This window comes from Procambarus clarkii, chromosome 2 (assembly GCF_040958095.1).
Source record: "Procambarus clarkii isolate CNS0578487 chromosome 2, FALCON_Pclarkii_2.0, whole genome shotgun sequence".
Lineage (NCBI taxonomy): Eukaryota > Metazoa > Arthropoda > Malacostraca > Decapoda > Cambaridae > Procambarus > Procambarus clarkii.
The window spans coordinates 24925685-24946818 of NC_091151.1; the positions used below are offsets into that span (position 1 = coordinate 24925685).

Here is a 21134-nt window from a genome sequence, read left to right on the forward strand (position 1 = left end):
AATTAGGTGAGTACACAGTAACACCAGTACACAGTAACACCAGTACACAGTAACACCAGTACACAGTAACACCAGTACACACAGTAACACCAATACACAGTAACACCAGTGCACACAGTAACACCAGTGCACACAGTAACACCAGTACACACGGTAACACCAGTGTACACAGTAACACCAGTACACACGGTAACACCAGTACACATTAACACCAGTACACACAGTAACACCAGTACACTCAGTAACACCAGTACACACAGTAACACCAGTAAACAGTAACACCAGTACACAGTAACACCAGTACACACAGTAACACCAGTACACACAGTAACAAGAGTACACTCAGTAACACCAGTACACACAATAACACCAGTACACAGTAACACCAGTACACAGTAACACCAGTACACAGTATCACCAGTACACACAGTAACACCAGTACACACAGTAACACCAGTACACACAGTAACACCAGTATACACAGTAACACCAGTACACAGTAACACCAGTGCACACAGTAACACCAGTACACAGTAACACCAGTACACACAGTAACTACAATACACAGTAACACCAGTGCACACAGTAACACCAGTGCACACAGTAACACCAGTGCACACAGTAACACCATTACACACAGTAACACCAGTACACACAGTAACACCAGTAATACAGTAACACCAGTACACACAGTAACACCAGTACACAGTAACACCAGTACACACAGTAACTACAATACACAGTAACACCAGTACACACAGTAACACTAGTACACACAGTAACACCAGTACACACAGTAACACCAGTACACACAGTAACACCAGTATACACAGTAACACCAGTACACAGTAACACCAGTGCACACAGTAACACCAGTACACAGTAACACCAGTACACACAGTAACTACAATACACAGTAACACCAGTACACAGTAACACCAGTACACACAGTAACACCAGTACACAGTAACACCAGTACACACAGTAACACCAGTACACACCGTAACACCAGTACACTAGGGAATGGAATGCACTAGGAAGTGATGTGGTGGAGGCTGACTCCATACACAGTTTAAAATATAGATATGATAGAGCCCAGTAGGCTCAGGAAACTGTACACCAGTTGATTGACAGTTGAGAGGCGGGACCAAAGAGCCAAAGCTCAACCCCCGCAAGCACAATTAGGTGAGTACACAGTAACACCAGTACACAGTAACACCAGTACACAATAACACCAGTACACACAGTAACACCAGTACACAGTAACACCAGTACACAGTAACACCAGTACACACAGTAACTACAATACACAGTAACACCAGTACACACAGTAACACTAGTACACACAGTAACACCAGTACACACAGTAACACCAGTACACACAGTAACACCAGTATACACAGTAACACCAGTACACAGTAACACCAGTGCACACAGTAACACCAGTACACAGTAACACCAGTACACACAGTAACTACAATACACAGTAACACCAGTACACAGTAACACCAGTGCACACAGTAACACCAGTATACACAGTAACACCAGTATACACATTTACACCAGTGCACACAGTAACACCAGTACACAGTAACACCAGTACACACAGTAACACCAGTACACACAGTAACACCTGTACACTCAGTAACACCAGTACACAGTAACACCAGTACACAGTAACACCAGTACACACAGTAACACCAGTACACAGTAACACCAGTACACACAGTAACACCAGTACACACCGAAACACCAGTACACTAGGGAATGGAATGCACTAGGAAGTGATGTGGTGGAGGCTGACTCCATACACAGTTTCAAATATAGATATGATAGAGCCCAGTAGGCTCAGAAAACTGTACACCAGTTGATTGACAGTTTAGAGGCGGGACCAAAGAGCCAAAGCTCAACCCCCGCAAGCACAATTAGGTGAGTACCCCAGTAACACCAGTACACAGTAACACCAGTACACAATAACACCAGTACACACAGTAACACCAATACACAGTAACACCAGTGCACACAGTAACACCAGTGCACACAGTAATACCAGTACACACGGTAACACCAGTGTACACAGTAACACCAGTACACACGGTAACACCAGTACACAGTAACACCAGTACACACAGTAACACCAGTACACTCAGTAACACCAGTACACACAGTAACACCAGTACACAGTAACACCAGTACACAGTAACACCAGTGCACAGTAACACCAGTACACAGTAACACCAGTACACACATTAACACCAGTGCACACAGTAACACTAGTACACACGGTAACACCAGTGCACACAGTAACACCAGTACACACGGTAACACCAGTACACAGTAACACCAGTACACACATTAACAGCAGTACACTCAGTAACACTAGTACACACAGTAACACCAGAACACAGTAACACCAGTACACACAGTAACACCAGTACACTCAGTAACACCAGTACACACAGTAACACCAGTACACAGTAACACCAGTACACAGTATCACCAGTACACACAGTAACACCAGTACACACAGTAACACCAGTAAACACAGTAACACCAGGACACAGTAACACCAGTACACAGTATCACCAGTACACACAGTAACACCAGTACACACAGTAACACCAGTGCACACAGTAACACCAGTACACAGTAACACCAGTTCACAGTAACACCAATACTCAGTAACACCAGTACACAGTAACACCAGTACACACAGCACCACCAGTACACAGTAACACCAGTACACACAGTAACACCAGTACACAGTAACACCAGTTCACAGTAACACCAGTACTCAGTAACACCAGTACACACAGTAACACCAGTACACTCAGTAACACCAGTACACACAGTAACACCAGTACACAGTAACACCAGTACACAGTATCACTAGTACACACAGTAACACCAGTACACACAGTAACACCAGTACACACAGTAACACCAGTACACAGTAACACCAGTACACAGTAACACCAGTACACACAGTAACACCAGTACACACAGTAACACCAGTACACACAGTAACACCAGTACACAGTAACACCAGTTCACAGAAACACCAGTACTCAGTAGCACCAGTGCACACAGTAACACCAGTACACACAGTAACACCAGTACACAGTAACACCAGTACACACAGTAACACCAGTACACAGTAACACCAGTTCACAGTAACACCAGTACTCAGTAACACCAGTACACACAGTAACACCAGTACACAGTAACACCAGTACACAGTAACACCAGTACACAGTATCACCAGTACACACAGTAACACCAGTACACACAGTAACACCAGTACACACAGTAACACCAGTACACAGTAACACCAGTTCACAGTAACACCAGTACTCAGTAACACCAGTGCACACAGTAACACCAGTACACACAGTAACACCAGTACACAGTAACACCAGTACACAGTAACACCAGTACACACAGTAACACCAGTACACAGTAACACCCGTACACACAGTAACACCAGTACACTAGGGAATGGAATGCACTAGGAAGTGATGTGGTGGAGGCTGACTCCATACACAGTTTCAAATATAGATATGATAGAGCCCAGTAGGCTCAGGAATCTGTACACCAGTTGATTGACAGTTGAGAGGCGGGACCAAAGAGCCAAAGCTCAACCCCCGCATGCACAATTAGGTGAGTACAATTAGGTGAGTACACAGTAACACCAGTACACAGTAACACCAGTACACAGTAACACAGTAACCCCAGTACACAGTAACACCAGTACACAGTAACACCAGTACACAGTAACACAGTAACCCCAGTACACAGTAACACCAGTACACAGTAACACCAGTACACAGTAACACAGTAACCCCAGTACACAGTAACACCAGTACACAGTAACACCAGTACACAGTAACACCAGTACACACAGTAACACCAATACACAGTAACACCAGTGCACACAGTAACACCAGTGCACACAGTAACACCAGTACACACGGTAACACCAGTGTACACAGTAACACCAGTACACACGGTAACACCAGTACACAGTAACACCAGTACACACAGTAACACCAGTACACTCAGTAACACCAGTACACACAGTAACACCAGTACACAGTAACACCAGTTCACAGTAACACCAGTACTCAGTAACACCAGTACACAGTAACACCAGTACACACAGTACCACCAGTACACAGTAACACCAGTACACACAGTAACACCAGTACACACAGTAACACCAGTACACTCAGTAACACCAGTACACACAGTAACACCAGTACACAGTAACACCAGTACACAGTATCACCAGTACACACAGTAACACCAGTACACACAGTAACACCAGTACACAGTAACACCAGTACACAGTATCACCAGTACACACAGTAACACCAGTACACACAGTAACACCAGTACACACAGTAACACCAGTACACAGTAACACCAGTTCACAGTAACACCAGTACTCAGTAACACCAGTGCACACAGTAACACAAGTACACACAGTAACACCAGTACACAGTAACACCAGTACACACAGTAACACCAGTACACAGTAACACCAGTTCACAGTAACACCAGTACTCAGTAACACCAGTACACACAGTAACACCAGTACACAGTAACACCAGTACACAGTATCACCAGTACACACAGTAACACCAGTACACACAGTAACACCAGTACACACAGTAACACCAGTACACAGTAACACCAGTTCACAGTAACACCAGTACTCAGTAACACCAGTGCACACAGTAACACCAGTACACACAGTAACACCAGAACACAGTAACACCAGTACACAGTAACACCAGTACACACAGTAACACCAGTACACAGTAACACCAGTACACACAGTAACACCAGTACACACCGTAACACCAGTACACTAGGGAATGGAATGCACTAGGAAGTGATGTGGTGGAGGCTGACTCCATACACAGTTTCAAATATAGATATGATAGAGCCCAGTAGGCTCAGGAATCTGTACACCAGTTGATTGACAGTTGAGAGGCGGGACCAAAGAGCCAAAGCTCAACCCTCGCAAGCACAATTATGTGAGTACAATTAGGTGAGTACACAGTAACACCAGTACACAGTAACACCAGTACACAGTAACACAGTAACACCAGTACACAGTAACACCAGTACACAGTAACACCAGTACACAGTAACACCAGTACACACAGTAACACCAATACACAGTAACACCAGTGCACACAGTAAGACCAGTGCACACAGTAACACCAGTACACACGGTAACACCAGTGTACACAGTAACACCAGTACACACGGTAACACCATTACACAGTAACACCAGTACACACAGTAACACCAGTACACTCAGTAACACCAGTACACACAGTAACACCAGTAAACAGTAACACCAGTACACAGTAACACCAGTACACACGGTAACACCAGTACACACAGTAACAAGAGTACACTCAGTAACACCAGTACACACAGTAACACCAGTACACAGTAACACCAGTACACAGTAACACCAGTACACAGTATCACCAGTACACACAGTAACACCAGTACACACAGTAACACCAGTACACACAGTAACACCAGTATACACTGTAACACCAGTACACAGTAACACCAGTGCACACAGTAACACCAGTACACAGTAACACCAGTACACACAGTAACTACAATACACAGTAACACCAGTGCACACAGTAACACCAGTGCACACAGTAACACCATTACACACAGTAACACCAGTACACACAGTAACACCAGTAATACAGTAACACCAGTACACACAGTAACACCAGTACACAGAGTAACACCAGTACACACAGTAACACCAGTACACACAGTAACACCAGTACACACAGTAGCTACAATACACAGTAACACCAGTACACACAGTAACACTAGTACACACTGTAACACCAGTACACACAGTAACACCAGTACAAACAGTAACACCAGTATACACAGTAACACCAGTACACAGTAACACCAGTGCACACAGTAAACACCAGTACACAGTAACACCAGTACACACAGTAACTACAATGCACAGTAACACCAGTACACAGTAACACCAGTGCACACAGTAACACTAGTACACACAGTAACACCAGTGCACACAGTAACACCAGTATACACAGTAACACCAGTATACACATTTACACCAGTGCACACAGTAACACCAGTACACAGTAACACCAGTACACACAGTAACACCAGTACACACAGTAACACCAGTACACTCAGTAACACCAGTACACAGTAACACCAGTACACAGTAACACCAGTACACACAGTAACACCAGTACACAGTAACACCAGTACACACAGTAACACCAGTACACTCCGTAACACCAGTACACTAGGGAATGGAATGCACTAGGAAGTGATGTGGTGGAGGCTGACTCCATACACAGTTTCAAATATAGATATGATAGAGCCCAGTAGGCTCAGGAAAACTGTACACCAGTTGATTGACAGTTGAGAGGCGGGACCAAAGAGCCAAAGCTCAACCCCCGCAAGCACAATTAGGTGAGTACACAGTAACACCAGTACACAGTAACACCAGTACACAGTAACACCAGTACACACAGTAACACCATTACACAGTAACACCAGTGCACACAGTAACACCAGTGCACACAGTAACACCAGTACACACGGTAACACCAGTGTACACAGTAACACCAGTACACACGGTAACACCAGTACACAGTAACACCAGTACACACAGTAACACCAGTACACTCAGTAACACCAGTACACACAGTAACACCAGTACACAGTAACACCAGTACACAGTAACACAAGTACACACAGTAACACCAGTACACACAGTAACAAGAGTACACTCAGTAACACCAGTACACACAGTAACACCAGTTACACAGTAACACCAGTATACACAGTAACACCAGTACACACAGTAACACCAGTACACAGTAACACCAGTACACAGTAACACCAGTACACACAGTAACACCAGTGCACACAGTAACACCAGTACACACAGTAACAAGAGTACACTCAGTAACACCAGTACACACAGTAACACCAGTACACAGTAATACCAGTACACACAGTAACACCAGTACACACAGTAACACTGGTACACAGTAACACCAGTACACAGTAACACCAGTACACACAGTAACACCAGTGCACACAGTAACACCAGTACACACAGTAACACCAGTACACACAGTAACACCAGTACACAGTAACACCAGTACACAGTAACACCAGTACACACAGTAACACCAGTGCACACTAGTAACACCAGTACACACGGTAACACCAGTACACAGTAACCCAGTACACACAGTAACACCAGTACACACAGTAACACACAGTACACTCAGTAACACCAGTACACACAGTAACACCAGTACACAGTAACACCAGTACACACAGTAACACCAGTACACACAGTAACACCAGTACACTCAGTAACACCAGTACACACAGTAACACCAGTACACAGTAACACCAGTACACAGTATCACCAGTACACACAGTAACACCAGAACACACAGTAACACCAGTACACACAGTAACACCAGGACACAGTAACACCAGTACACAGTATCACCAGTACACACAGTAACACCAGTACACACAGTAACACCAGTACACACAGTAACACCAGTACACAGTAACACCAGTTCACAGTAACACCAGTACTCAGTAACACCAGTGCACACAGTAACACCAGTACACAGTAACACCAGTACACACAGTACCACCAGTACACAGTAACACCAGTACACACAGTAACACCAGTACACACAGTAACACCAGAACACTCAGTAACTGCAGTACACACAGTAACACCAGTACACAGTAACACCAGTACACAGTATCACCAGTACACACAGTAACACCAGTACACACAGTAACACCAGTACACAGTAACACCAGTACACAGTATTACCAGTACACACAGTAACACCAGTACACACAGTAACACCAGTACACACAGTAACACCAGTACACAGTAACACCAGTTCACAGTAACACCAGTACTCAGTAACACCAGTGCACACAGTAACACCAGTACACACAGTAACACCAGTACACAGTAACACCAGTACACACAGTAACACCAGTTCACAGTAACACCAGTACTCAGTAACACCAGTACACACAGTAACACCAGTACACAGTAACACCAGTACACTCAGTAACACCAGAACACACAATAACACCTGTACACACAGTAACACCAGTACACTCAGTAACACCAGTACACTCAGTAAAACCAGTACACACAGTAACACCAGTACACACAGTAACACCAGTACACACAGTAACACCAGTACACTCAGTAACACCAGTACACACAGTAACACCAGTACACACAGTAACACCAGTACATTCAGTAACACCAGTACACACAGTAACACCAGTACACACAGTAACACCAGTACACACAGTAACACCAGTACACACAGTAACACCAGTACACACAGCAACACCAGTACACACAGCATCACCAGTACACACAGTAACACCAGTACACACAGTAACACCAGTACACACAGCAACACCAGGACACACAGTATCACCAGTACACACAGTAACACCAGTACACACAGTAACACCAGTACACAGTAACACCAGTACACACAGTAACACCAGTACACTCAGTAACACCAGTACACTCAGTAACACCAGTGCACACAGTGACACCAGTACATAGTAACACCAGAACACACAGTAACACCAGTACACACAGTAACACCAGAACACACAGTAACACCAGTACACAGTAACACCAGTACATAGTAACACCAGTGCACACAGTGACACCAGTACACACAGTAACACCAGTGCACACAGTGACACCAGTACATAGTAACACCAGAACACACAATAACACCAGTACACACAGTAACACCAGAACACACAGTAACACCAGTACACAGTAACACCAGTACATAGTAACACCAGAACACACAGTAACACCAGTACACACAGTAACACCAGTACACAGTAACACCAGTACATAGTACACCAGTGCACACAGTGACACCAGTACACACAGTAACACCAGTACACACAGTAACACCAGTACATAGTAACACCAGAGCACACAGTAACACCAGTACACACAGTAACACCAGAACACACAGTAACACCAGTACACAGTAACACCAGTACATAGTAACACCAGAACACACAGTAACACCAGTACACACAGTAACACCAGTACACACAGTAACACCAGTACATAGTAACACCAGAACACACAGTAACACCAGTGCACACAGTAACACCAGTACACACAGTAACACCAGTACACACAGTAACACCAGTACAGACAGTAACACCAGCACACACAGCAACACCAGTACACACAGTAACACCAGTGCACACAGTGACACCAGTACACACAGTAACACCAGTGCACACAGTGACACCAGTGCACACAGTAACACCAGTACACACGGTAACACCAGTACACACAGTAACACCAGTACACACAGTAACACCAGGGCACAGTAACACCAGTTCACAGTATCACCAGTACACACAGTAACACAAGTACACACAGTAACACCAGTACACACAGTAACACCAGTACACAGTAACACCAGTTCACAGTAACACCAGTACTCAGTAACACCAGTGCACACAGTAACACCAGTACACAGTAACACCAGTACACACATTAACAGCAGTACACTCAGTAATACCAGTACACACAGTAACACCAGCACACAGTAACACCAGTACACACAGTAACACCAGTACACACAGTAACACCAGTACACTCAGTAACACCAGTACACACAGTAACACCAGTACACAGTAACACCAGTACACAGTATCACCAGTACACACAGTAACACCAGTACACACAGTAACACCAGTACACACAGTAACACCAGGGCACAGTAACACCAGTTCACAGTATCACCAGTACACACAGTAACACAAGTACACACAGTAACACCAGTACACACAGTAACACCAGTACACAGTAACACCAGTTCACAGTAACACCAGTACTCAGTAACACCAGTGCACACAGTAACACCAGTACACAGTAACACCAGTACACACAGTACCACCAGTAAACACAGTACACAGTAACACAGTAACACCAGTACACACAGTAACACCAGTACACACAGTACACCAGTACACACAGTAACACCAGTACACACAGTAACACCAGTACACACAGCAACACCAGTACACACAGTAACACCAGTACACACAGTAACACCAGTACACACAGTAACACCAGTACACAGTAACACCAGTACACAGTACACCAGTACACTCAGTAACACACAGTACACCAGTAACACCAGTACACACAGTAACACCAGTACACAGTAACACCAGTACATAGTAACACCAGAACACACAGTACACCAGTACACACAGTAACACCAGTACACAGTAACACCAGTACATAGTAACACCAGCACACAGTAACACCAGTACACACAGTAACACCAGTGCACACAGTACACCAGTACATAGTAACACCAGAACACACAGTAACACCAGTACACACAGTAACACCAGAACACACAGTAACACCAGTACACAGTAACACCAGTACACACAGTAACACCAGTACATAGTAACACCAGAACACACAGTAACACCAGTGCACACAGTAACACCAGTACACACAGTAACACCAGTACACACAGTAACACCAGTACACACAGTAACACCAGTACACACAGCAACACCAGTACACACAGTAACACCAGTGCACACAGTGACACCAGTACACACAGTAACACCAGTGCACACAGTGACACCAGTACACACAGTAACACCAAACACCATCATAACACACACATGAACATAATAATTACACACACATAGCGCATCTGATGACAAACAACTTCAAAATGGATAATCACATCGCAGAATATCTCACTATACAACAACGGAACTGCAATGGAGTTCGCAATAGAATTAATCATCATACACTACGTCTGTGAACACCAAATTGACGTCATAGTGCTACAGGAGACGCTGGTGGGTGATGACTTCAACCCAAGATTCAGCGGATATCGCAAGTTCTCCCTTCCCTCAAGGTCAACAACCAGAACATTGAAACCTGTAGGCAGCACAAATACCTTGGAGTTGGTATTAACAGTGATATTGTAAATGATCTACACCGTAGGTTAAAAGAAAGACTAAAACCATTGAAAACACTTACTGGTAAGAATATTGGTATCAATATTAAATATGCTAGACTATTCTATATGATGTTCGTTAGATCTCTCGTTGATTGTAATGCTCTGCACTTAATTAATTTCCCCTCCTCTGTGTTGGACAAACTTGAAGTAGTACAGAATGAGGCCATGAGGATAATTCTTGGTGCTCCAAGATGCACAAGAATCATCAACATGCGGGAAGAACTGAAGCTTCCAACCATACTAGAGAGAATAATGCAAGTCAACACCACCTTTTGCCTTAAAGTCATGAGAGATCCTACATCTCCTGCATTGCTCAGAGACAAATTATTTAGTGCTGTTAACACCCTTTTGACTGGTGCCGACATACCAACTCACTCCTTTTATGATAATTGGCTGAGCAACAATGCTTACAATCTCATTAAACTTAACATTTCTTTTAAGTGCAATCTACCTGTCTGATATTCCTCTTTATCTGTACCCCACCATTCAAGTATCATACACACCTGTCACCAAGAAAGATAATGAGAATCTTGCTCTTCTCAAAGCTGTCACACTTGAAACAATTGCCTCCTCCATCGAGAGTTTAAGATCTCACGAGCACTGTGTCTACACCGACGGCTCAGTCCAATCCTCTACTGGACGGACTGCAGCAGCATGTAGGTTTTATAGAAATAATATTTGTACAAAGACTGTCAGTGTCAGGTTAAACAACTGGCTGACCTCCACACAAGCACAACTAGCTGCATTACACCTAGCTACCAGTACATTAAAAAACATTGGAGGAGGAATAATATTTTGTGATTCAAAGTCTGCTTTTCAAGCAATCGAAAACTTCTCTTGGAAGATCGACAGCAAGAACCTCATACTCCCAATTATAAATGACCTAATTGATGCATAGAGTAAAGGGTCTCGAATCTCCTTTGTATGGATACCTTCACACATAAATATAACCCATCATAATGAGACAGACATTGCAGCCAAATTAGCGTGTAACAAGTTTGAAGTTGAATTAGATCTAGGTATCCCCATCTCTGCTGTCAAAACTGTATTGGTTCAAACACTCAGATCTGATAGGAAAGAACTTACTGACTCCCAACGACCTGAAAGTTCTAGTATAAAAAGCTATGATTTGTTCAGATCTGAAACCTATATCTATGGACAGCACAAAACGTCCACTAGACTGTGCGACACAGTGGTTGCAAGGATCAGGTTGGGTTACCGTTACCTATGGCAGGTGGCTGCAGGTGACAGGTCTCCCAATCCTGAGCACTCCAGTTTCAAACTCTGTGAGCAGGAACTACGGCACGATCTCCCGCATACATCACTGAATGCCCAGTTATTAGACCTTTCAGACCAGTTGGCATGGGGTACCTGGAGCTCTGCAATTACTTTATTCACTCTCGTATTCTTGAAGATATCCTCACAGTGTACCCAAAATTTGCCAGTGCCGGCTACTAAACATATAGCCCTGTATGACTAACCATCCTGCGAGATGGGGGCTTTTATTACCACTGCTACCTTATTCAATCTTGTGTTGATGATATCCTCAAAATGCATCTGGAGTCTGCCAGTGCAGACTGCTTATCACATGCCTCTATATGACTAACCATCCTGTGTGATGGGGATTTTTTAACATCACCTAGTTAGCTCTTTTTTGACACACTGTACTCCACTTCATATAGTCTAGGGTAGCTGCACTAATGCAGATGTACCTCATAATTTAATAAAAAAAAAAAATCCCGCTGGGGAAAGAAAACGGGGTCTCATCACTTTTGTAAACATCAACTTACCTGCACAGATTATTGATGACCTCCACATGGGGGATGAGTATGAATAATTGGGGGTAACCCTTCACTTAAACAATAATGCCCTACATATAATCAGCCTATATGTGCCACAGACTAAACTTGATCTTGACACACTATCTGAATTTGTTAATGAGGAACCTACCCTGCTGGTCGGTGACCTTAATGCCAGGCACCCACACTTTGAAGCCAACTGTCATCAGCCCAATATCAATGGACGGAAACTGTCACTCTATGTCAGGGGGAGTGAAAACCTTAGAGTCCTGGGTGATGAACAGCCAACTCAACTCAGAGGAGGAAGATTAAACTATGCTCTCCTGCTGAATGCACAGGACACGGATGCCAGTACACACATTGTACACAGTTTATGTAGTGACCACTGGCACTGATTACCACCGTCGACATGAGCAGAAGAAGAAAGAGTCAAGTAGAAGAAAAAGGTTATTACTCGGACCAGATACGAGACCACACTTCATAAATAAGATGAGTGACTGGTTCACGGAATACCAAATCCCTGAAGACATTGATGCATTTGTTGATGACCTTAATCACCAAATTGAGAGCTGTCTCAGAGTTCTGCGCCGTACGACTGGGCGAAGTAACCCTCAGAGGAAGAAAATAAAATGGTATGAGAACGATTACATAAAGATGCTTAGCGCAAATGAGTAGAGAGTACCGGAGACATCCCATTGAAAGTACCAAAGAGCTGTTTAAAACTGTGTGTCAAGTAGCCAGGGAAGAGAAGGTTATAGAGCGGGAGAGACAATGGCTTGAGTTCACTAGGTCTATTGGAAGGGAAACATCTGCAAGACAAGTATGGGCAAAAATTCAGATAGCTAAGGGGGGCAGAGCCCGGCCAGTGGCTCACAAAGACCCCCAGGGTAAGGCTGAAGAACTAATTCACAAGTGGAGTGATGCAGCATCCTCTTCCTCCTCTCTCACTACAGAAGTTGGCAGGAAGCAGCTCCTCCGACATAATGACAGAAGAATAAGGATAACAAGGCACTGTCTAGTGATGACGAATATGGAGAACCGATCACAGCCCAGGAAGTAAGGGGCGCTATGAAAAGGGGTTAAAGCACTGCACCTGGTGAAGATGGCATCACCTACGACATACTCAATGCACTGTGTGAAGTGTCTGGGAATCCACTACTCCACCTATTTAACAAGTCATTCCTAAGTGGAGTGTTGCCCACACAGTGGAAACACGCAATAATTGTTCCCATACCGAAACCCATTGAACCTGGCAATTACAGACCTATCAGTCTTATGTCATGCACTTCCAAGATGCCTGAAAAGATCATCCTAAACCGACTGTTGAACAAAATAGGCAGGTTAGGGGAGGGGGTCAATGGATTTGTTAAAGGACGGAGCACAGCAAACTGTATAGTTAATTACTTGACTAATGACAAGGCTAGGTACTCTGTATTTGTTGACATCAAAGGAGCCTTCGATATATCCACAAGGGCCGTGACGAGGATTCGAACCTGCGTCCGAGAGCATTCCAAACGCTGCCTTAATCGACTGAGCTACGACATGGACAAAAGAGTTGAAACCGAAGTTCTACTGAACTTACTGGATCCTGCAGCCTCTCCGAGGCACAAACCAGGGTTTTATACAACTCCCCCCATGCACTCGAGCTATGTCAATAGGCCGTTCTCCCTCTTCGCCCTTACTTCATTACACAGAAATCACAATTGTGTGATACATCAAATGAACAAATCCACAAGGGCCGTGACGAGGATTCGAACCTGGGTCAGAGGCTCAAACCCTGGTTTGTGCCTCGAATCTCATCACGGCCCTTGTGGATTTATTCATTTGATGCATCACACAATTGTGATTTCTATGTGTAATGAAGCCTTCGACAAAGCGCAGGTGATTGCGATCCTGGATGAGCTTGCATGCGTGGGTGTCAAGGGGAGACTCTTGAAATGGGTTGAAGACTACGTCACAGGGAGGAAGGTCAAGGTATGCTTCAATGGAGCAGTCTCAAAAACAATGATATGGAACTAGGGAACACCCCCCCCCCCCGGCGGAGTCTTAAGCCCTACACTATTCAATGTACTTATGAACGCCATTGCAAATATTGATTTTCCGGAAGGAATACAACAAGTGGGATATGCAGATGATGTCCTAATACAAGCTCCCACCTTGGAAAAAATTAAACAGTCCATTGAACTCCTTGGAAGGATATGTATTGAGCTCGGTTTCACTCTCTCCACAAACAAGATGAAGGCATACTCCCATCACAAGCAGGGGGCAAATGAAGAACTACAAATTAATGGTGTAACACTTGATTGGGTTGACCACCACAGGTATCTTGGCATCATTGTCGGCTCTCACAAGGGAAAGAAAGAAGAGCTCAACCAATTCATAGGAACATGCAAAAGTCGACTCAGGGCACTAAAAACCTATGGCCTGGAATGGATAAGGAACCTCTATTGCCGTCCTTAAAATGGTGTACACAGCTTATGTGTGCTCCGTCATAGACTATGCTGCACCTGTTTTGTGTACCTACTCCCAAAACGATATGAAAAGGCTCGAAAGCATAGAGAATGAAGCAATGACAATCATTCTTGGAGTTCCAAGAAGTGCCAAATCGTCTAATTTACGAGAGGAGTTGTCCTTCCCCCAGTGTTAAAAGCAGGATTAAGGAACTGAATGCTAAGCTTGCAATTAGGATAACCAGATATCTATTACAATGATATTGGCAAAAACTCTGGGTTCTGTGCTGTTAATAGGAGGAAACCAGAGAAGCAAAGAAGGGCATCACAGATCAGCCTGCTACCTCGAAGAACTTCACCTGCTTGAGCAAGCCCGTGTGAGCTCATGTCTGTAGAGAGGTTATCTTCCTGGGAGGATGACTCATGCAGGATTATCATCAATGAAATGGCAACAAAAACTCCAACATGATACCACAAGAAATGAGGCACAAGTATCTCTGGGACATTTATAAAGAAGCCGGAGATGAACTAGAACAAATTTACACTGATGGGTCATCTAATTCTGTCATTGGCAGGGCTGGTGCAGCATTCACTGTAATTAGGAATAATGCCTTTCAATGCAAAAATGGAGGGAAGGCACGCATTGAGAACTATGCCTCTTCATCGTAAACGGAGCTAATTGTCATTGTTATGGCGTTAAGATTCCTTGAATGAAACACTAATGGCGCAGTGATCAGCACTGACTCAAAAGCAGCACTACAAAGCCTAAGTAAAAATCGGGCAGAAAATCTTGCGATAGTCACTGAAATTAAGAGAGATATGAGGGTACTAATCAATCAGGGAAGAGTCGTCAAGTTTCTGTGGATCCACTCCATGTTGGAATATGTGGGAATGAACGAGCAGATGTGCTGGCTGCTGAAGGCGCTGAAGGAGACCATATTGAATACTTCATACCCAAGACTCTGCTACAAATTAGAGGTATTGTCAGGCAATATCACTGTGACAAGGTAACTGAAGAAAGGGGGATAGAAGCACAAACCAATAAATCTGTACGCTGGTACAACATGGTTGCAGCTGGCAACCCTAATCATTATGAACGAAGAGGAGGTGACCGTGGGAGAGTATCAGTAATAGTGAGAATCCGTCTTGGATACAAATATCCATGGCGATTCGGAATGGAAAAAACAGTTGAGCAGCAGAGTTTCAGAATCTGTGATGAGAGTGACGGACACTGCCTTTACCATTACCTGAAAGAATGTGAACACCTGAAAGACATTAGAAATATGTGTAGAATAATAAACCCCACATTGTTTGAGTTAGGAAAACACTATTTGTCAAATATTGATACTGTTCTTAAAAGATTCCCCCATTTTGCACCCGCAAGATAACGTAAGATTTTAAAGGTTGACAGATGTTAATCTTCTTGTTTGAGGAGCTGTTCACTTAGACAGTTAAGCAAGTCTCAGCTGCGTCTGGGTACACGTGACAGGATGAACAACTAAGTGGGTTTTCTTCCTATTGGGGAGTGTTGTACATGCTGCTAAGGCGGTATGTCCACTCACAGGATGAGTGGCGCTGCCCAATAAACTCACCCCTTGGAGGAAAATTAAAAAAAAAAATTGTTACTGTACCATGTCATCAATTTAAGTGTTCCTTAAATTACCTGTTTTTATAGTACTTTACCAGTTAATTACAGCATTTGCTATAAAATTGCAGTGCAATTTTTTTATTCTTTCAACATTCCATTTTATTTAAAATTTTACAGGAAGTTAATTTTGTTTTAAATTCTTGATGCCTTATTGCCCACATGTCCTGCATTACATGTTGATTCTTTTGAGTGTATTTTTCTGCATTGTATTAATTATTAAGCTTTTATTATGCCACATGTTGAGTGTTAAATTCTATATTTGTTTAATTATTTTTCTTGAAATTTGCAATTACACCTTCTAGGTTTATAATCAAATTTGTTATGCTTTGCCTGGTTTAATTAATTACATTACTCTAGATTCAAGTCATGTTCATACCAGAGATTATCTTGAGATTATCTTCAGATGATTTCGGGGCTTTAGTGTCCCCACGGCCCGGTCCTCGACCAGGCCTCCACCCCCAGGAAGCAGCCCGTGACAGCTGACTAACACCCAGGTACCTATTTTACTGCTAGGTAACAGGGGCATAGGGTGAAAGAAACTCTGCCCAATGTTTCTCGCCGGTGCCTGGGATCGAACCCAGGACCACAGGATCACAAGTCCAGCGTGCTGTCCGCTCGGCCGACCGGCTCACATACAGATGATTTTTTTTTTCAAGAGGTCTCTGTTTACTGGAGTCCTGAGGAATAGGATGTGAGCCCCATGTACCTGCTGGAGTTTTGAATCGTACGATATACTAATGTTCATCACATGTTTATTTATTATTTATTTATATATATAAAGTTCTTACATTCTTGTATAGCCACTAGCATGCATAGTGCTTCGGGCAATGCTTTTGGGCAAGTCCTAAATCCTAAGCACCACCCAACACTGCATGTTGGGTGGTGCAGCGCAGTGATTAACCAATTTGTTCAATAAATGGTATGCAATTCTGTGAAATAAACACACTAAATATCTATCATTTGGTTGGTGGCATTAAAACACTGTACAGTATGTAGTCATAGTAATGAAAACTGATATAGTACACATTTCATCAAAATAAAAATAAAATCCAAAAATATAATTGAGAACATACAGTATAGAGCACTTAGTATCAAACAGCTTTTAAATATTATATTAAATGCATAGCCACATGCAATTACAAGATATTAACATATCATGCTTTATAAGTTTATGGTGGGTTCAATACTGCAACATAATTTGACATACATAGGTACTGCATGTTCAATCAGGCTCCTTCATAAAACTGAGAAGTGCTATCTTATCTGAAGTAAATATCACTTCATTAATTAACTACATATTTAGAGAAAGAAAAAATTAATCATCTCATGAGAGTATTTGTAAAATGACATTTTAACTAGAAATGTCATTTAAACCAAGTGTAACATCTGTATAGGCTCTCTATCTTCTATAATAAACTACATTCCAGATAATGTATTTCTGGAATGCAAAATGAACTTCATGCTATACTATCTTTTCTTTTGGATCAGGTACTGAATTTAACTAGGTTATTCAGCTCTGTGTTTTCCCAAGAATATAATCCACCAATCTTACATGACGGAGTGAAAGACCATTTAATTAAAGAGAACATGTATAGAGAGTATCAATCTCATAAAAAAATCCTGAGACTTTAAATTGTTATTAAAATACTGTAATTTTAAGCAAATTTTCCCCAACTTCTAAGGTCTCTCTCGCAGAAACATTAAAGTAAACAACACAAACACAAACATGGCACAGCCAACTTGATATTTTCTTTGTCACAAAGTATTATTATAACTATCAAAGATTTCATGCTACATTTTCTAACATGATGCAATATATGGTAATTCTCTTGCATATATGAAATAACACTCAGCATTTTTGTGTTATTACAGAATGACTATAAACAATATCAAGTAAAGTATGAATGCATATCTCTGGCAAGAAACTGCTTCATGAAAGACCAGACACACATAATTTGTAATAAATTCAAGTGCTATTAATATTTTTGTGTGAGAAAAATAATGATTTCACACTGCATATGCAGTGTTTGATAATGCAGATTACAATGAACTGGATGTCTCTTTAAAATTTTATAAAAATACAAATTTTAATTACTAAACACACTTCCAGTTCCTACTTGAGATAATTAAATCTATTAAGATACAAAAGGTACTAAAATTTGAATGGTAGACAAAAAATAATCATTTCAAAAGCCATGGTGTTTTTTTGGCTTGCTGTTTACGATGTAGTTTTTGTACCTTTTTTCCAGGGACAAACTCCTTCAGATAATCCAGGACGTCTTTTCTTTTTTATTGTCAGTTCATCTACAGTAGGTTCCGCATTAAAACTTGAGTTCCGAATTCCCCATAAGATACTGAAGCTGCAATGGTATTTGTACTGGAGTTCTGAGCTTCCCTGGGTTCAGAAGGCTGGCTTATATCAGAATCATGTGCAAACTTGCAGTTGTGTCCAAACTTGCACCGACCTTTTCTATAATCCCAACAATTTTCTTTCCATTGATTTCCAAGACATCTTTAGGGTTTTCTGTCATTTTTACATGCTTCTCCAATACCAATTTTTTATCTTCCTGTGCTTTATGAAATGGGTTAAAGAACACTGAAGCAGAATGGTCATCATCAAATGGAGATGGCAGTGCATCACCACGAAGAGGATTTGCAAGGATTACAGGTTTGCTGCTTTCCTTCTTACGTTTTTTATTTGTTTTTCTTGATCAAAGGGAGAATCAAAGAAGTTGATAACTTTCTTCTTGGTGCCTTTACTCCGGTCAAAGGGAGAATCAAAGAAGTTGATAACTTTCTTCTTGGTGCCTTTACTCAGTGACTCGTCAGCAAGCTCTGTATCTTCTTTTTCCTCCTCAGAAGAGGAGCCATAGTCTGCCACCAGCCCTGCCATTATGTGTTTAAAAAAAAAAATCGCATATTGCATATTTAATTTACAATTTTGCTGATTCCATTTATTTTGTCGTGCCTAACTATAATTTAAATGTTTATTCTTTGCATTTACTTACTTGAGCCTAGTTTGATATTCTGAATGTTGTTATTCTGTAAATTCTAATCTTATACCTAGAATTTCAAGCACACACTAAGTTAGTGACAATGCCTGCAACTGTTGCAACTCCTTCTGACTCAAATGGAGCAGTTGCTCACTAATGTCCAGCGCTCCATACAGGAGATGGCTATTCTACTTTTTGCTGGAGTATCTCACGTATTGGAATCATGGTTTAGCAAAGTGGAAGCAAAGGCCAAAGTGCATTTCTCAGAACCTTCTGATGATGACTACTTGGCAATTGCTAGGTAAAGTTTTGACTCCACCAAAGGTGATGCTCATTTTGTAGATATGAGAAAGCCATTGTTAACATCCAGTCATGGCCAGAATTTAAGGATTTCTTTCGCGTTTTCAAGGCTCATGACAAGCCTATTTAGTACATTGATAGGTAGTACTCTTTTGGTATTCAGACTCACTTCCAGAACCTTGAGAAAGTACTTGCAAAGCTCGTAGAAGCAAATTTAAAAATAAAACTCTCAAAGTGCTCATTTTTAAAGGAGAAGATTAATTTCCTAGGTCATGCAGTCACCTCTTCAGGCATTACCTTAAATGAATAAAAAATTAATGCTGCCCGTGATTTTCCAATGCCTCGTACTGCAGAAGCCGTGAGGCAGTTTACAGGTTTTCTAGGATTTTTCGTTCGTTTATTGCTGGATTCTCTACAATAGCCACTCCACTTTACAAGTTGGAAAGAAACGATGAACCCTTTGTTTGGGAAGAAGCCCAAGAACAGTCTTTCAGGAAGCTCAAAGAAGCATTCATCTCTTCACCTGTTCATAGGTACCCATATTTTTCTAAACCTTTTATGTTGGTCACATATGCTAGTGAAATAGGCTTAGGTGCAGCATTACTTCAAACTGAAGGTCACAGAGATCATGCAATAGCTCAACTAGCTGTACATTGTCTAAGGAAAAGAAAAATTATGGTGCAACAGAGCGTGAAGCTCTAGCAGTTGTATGGGCTTTTAAACATTTCAGGAATACAATTTACCCAGTTCATGCTGGCGATGAGTCACAATAACGTGGCTGAAGTATGTTGACC

At 42.3% G+C, this 21134-nt stretch overlaps 2 pseudogenes; both read right to left on the reverse strand.

The window, feature by feature from the left end:
- LOC138365957 (beta-1,4-N-acetylgalactosaminyltransferase bre-4-like) overlaps positions 1 to 21134 on the reverse strand; it is a 74295-nt pseudogene that overhangs the window by 37563 nt on the left and 15598 nt on the right.
- LOC138366969 (uncharacterized) lies at positions 19229 to 19940 on the reverse strand (annotated as a pseudogene).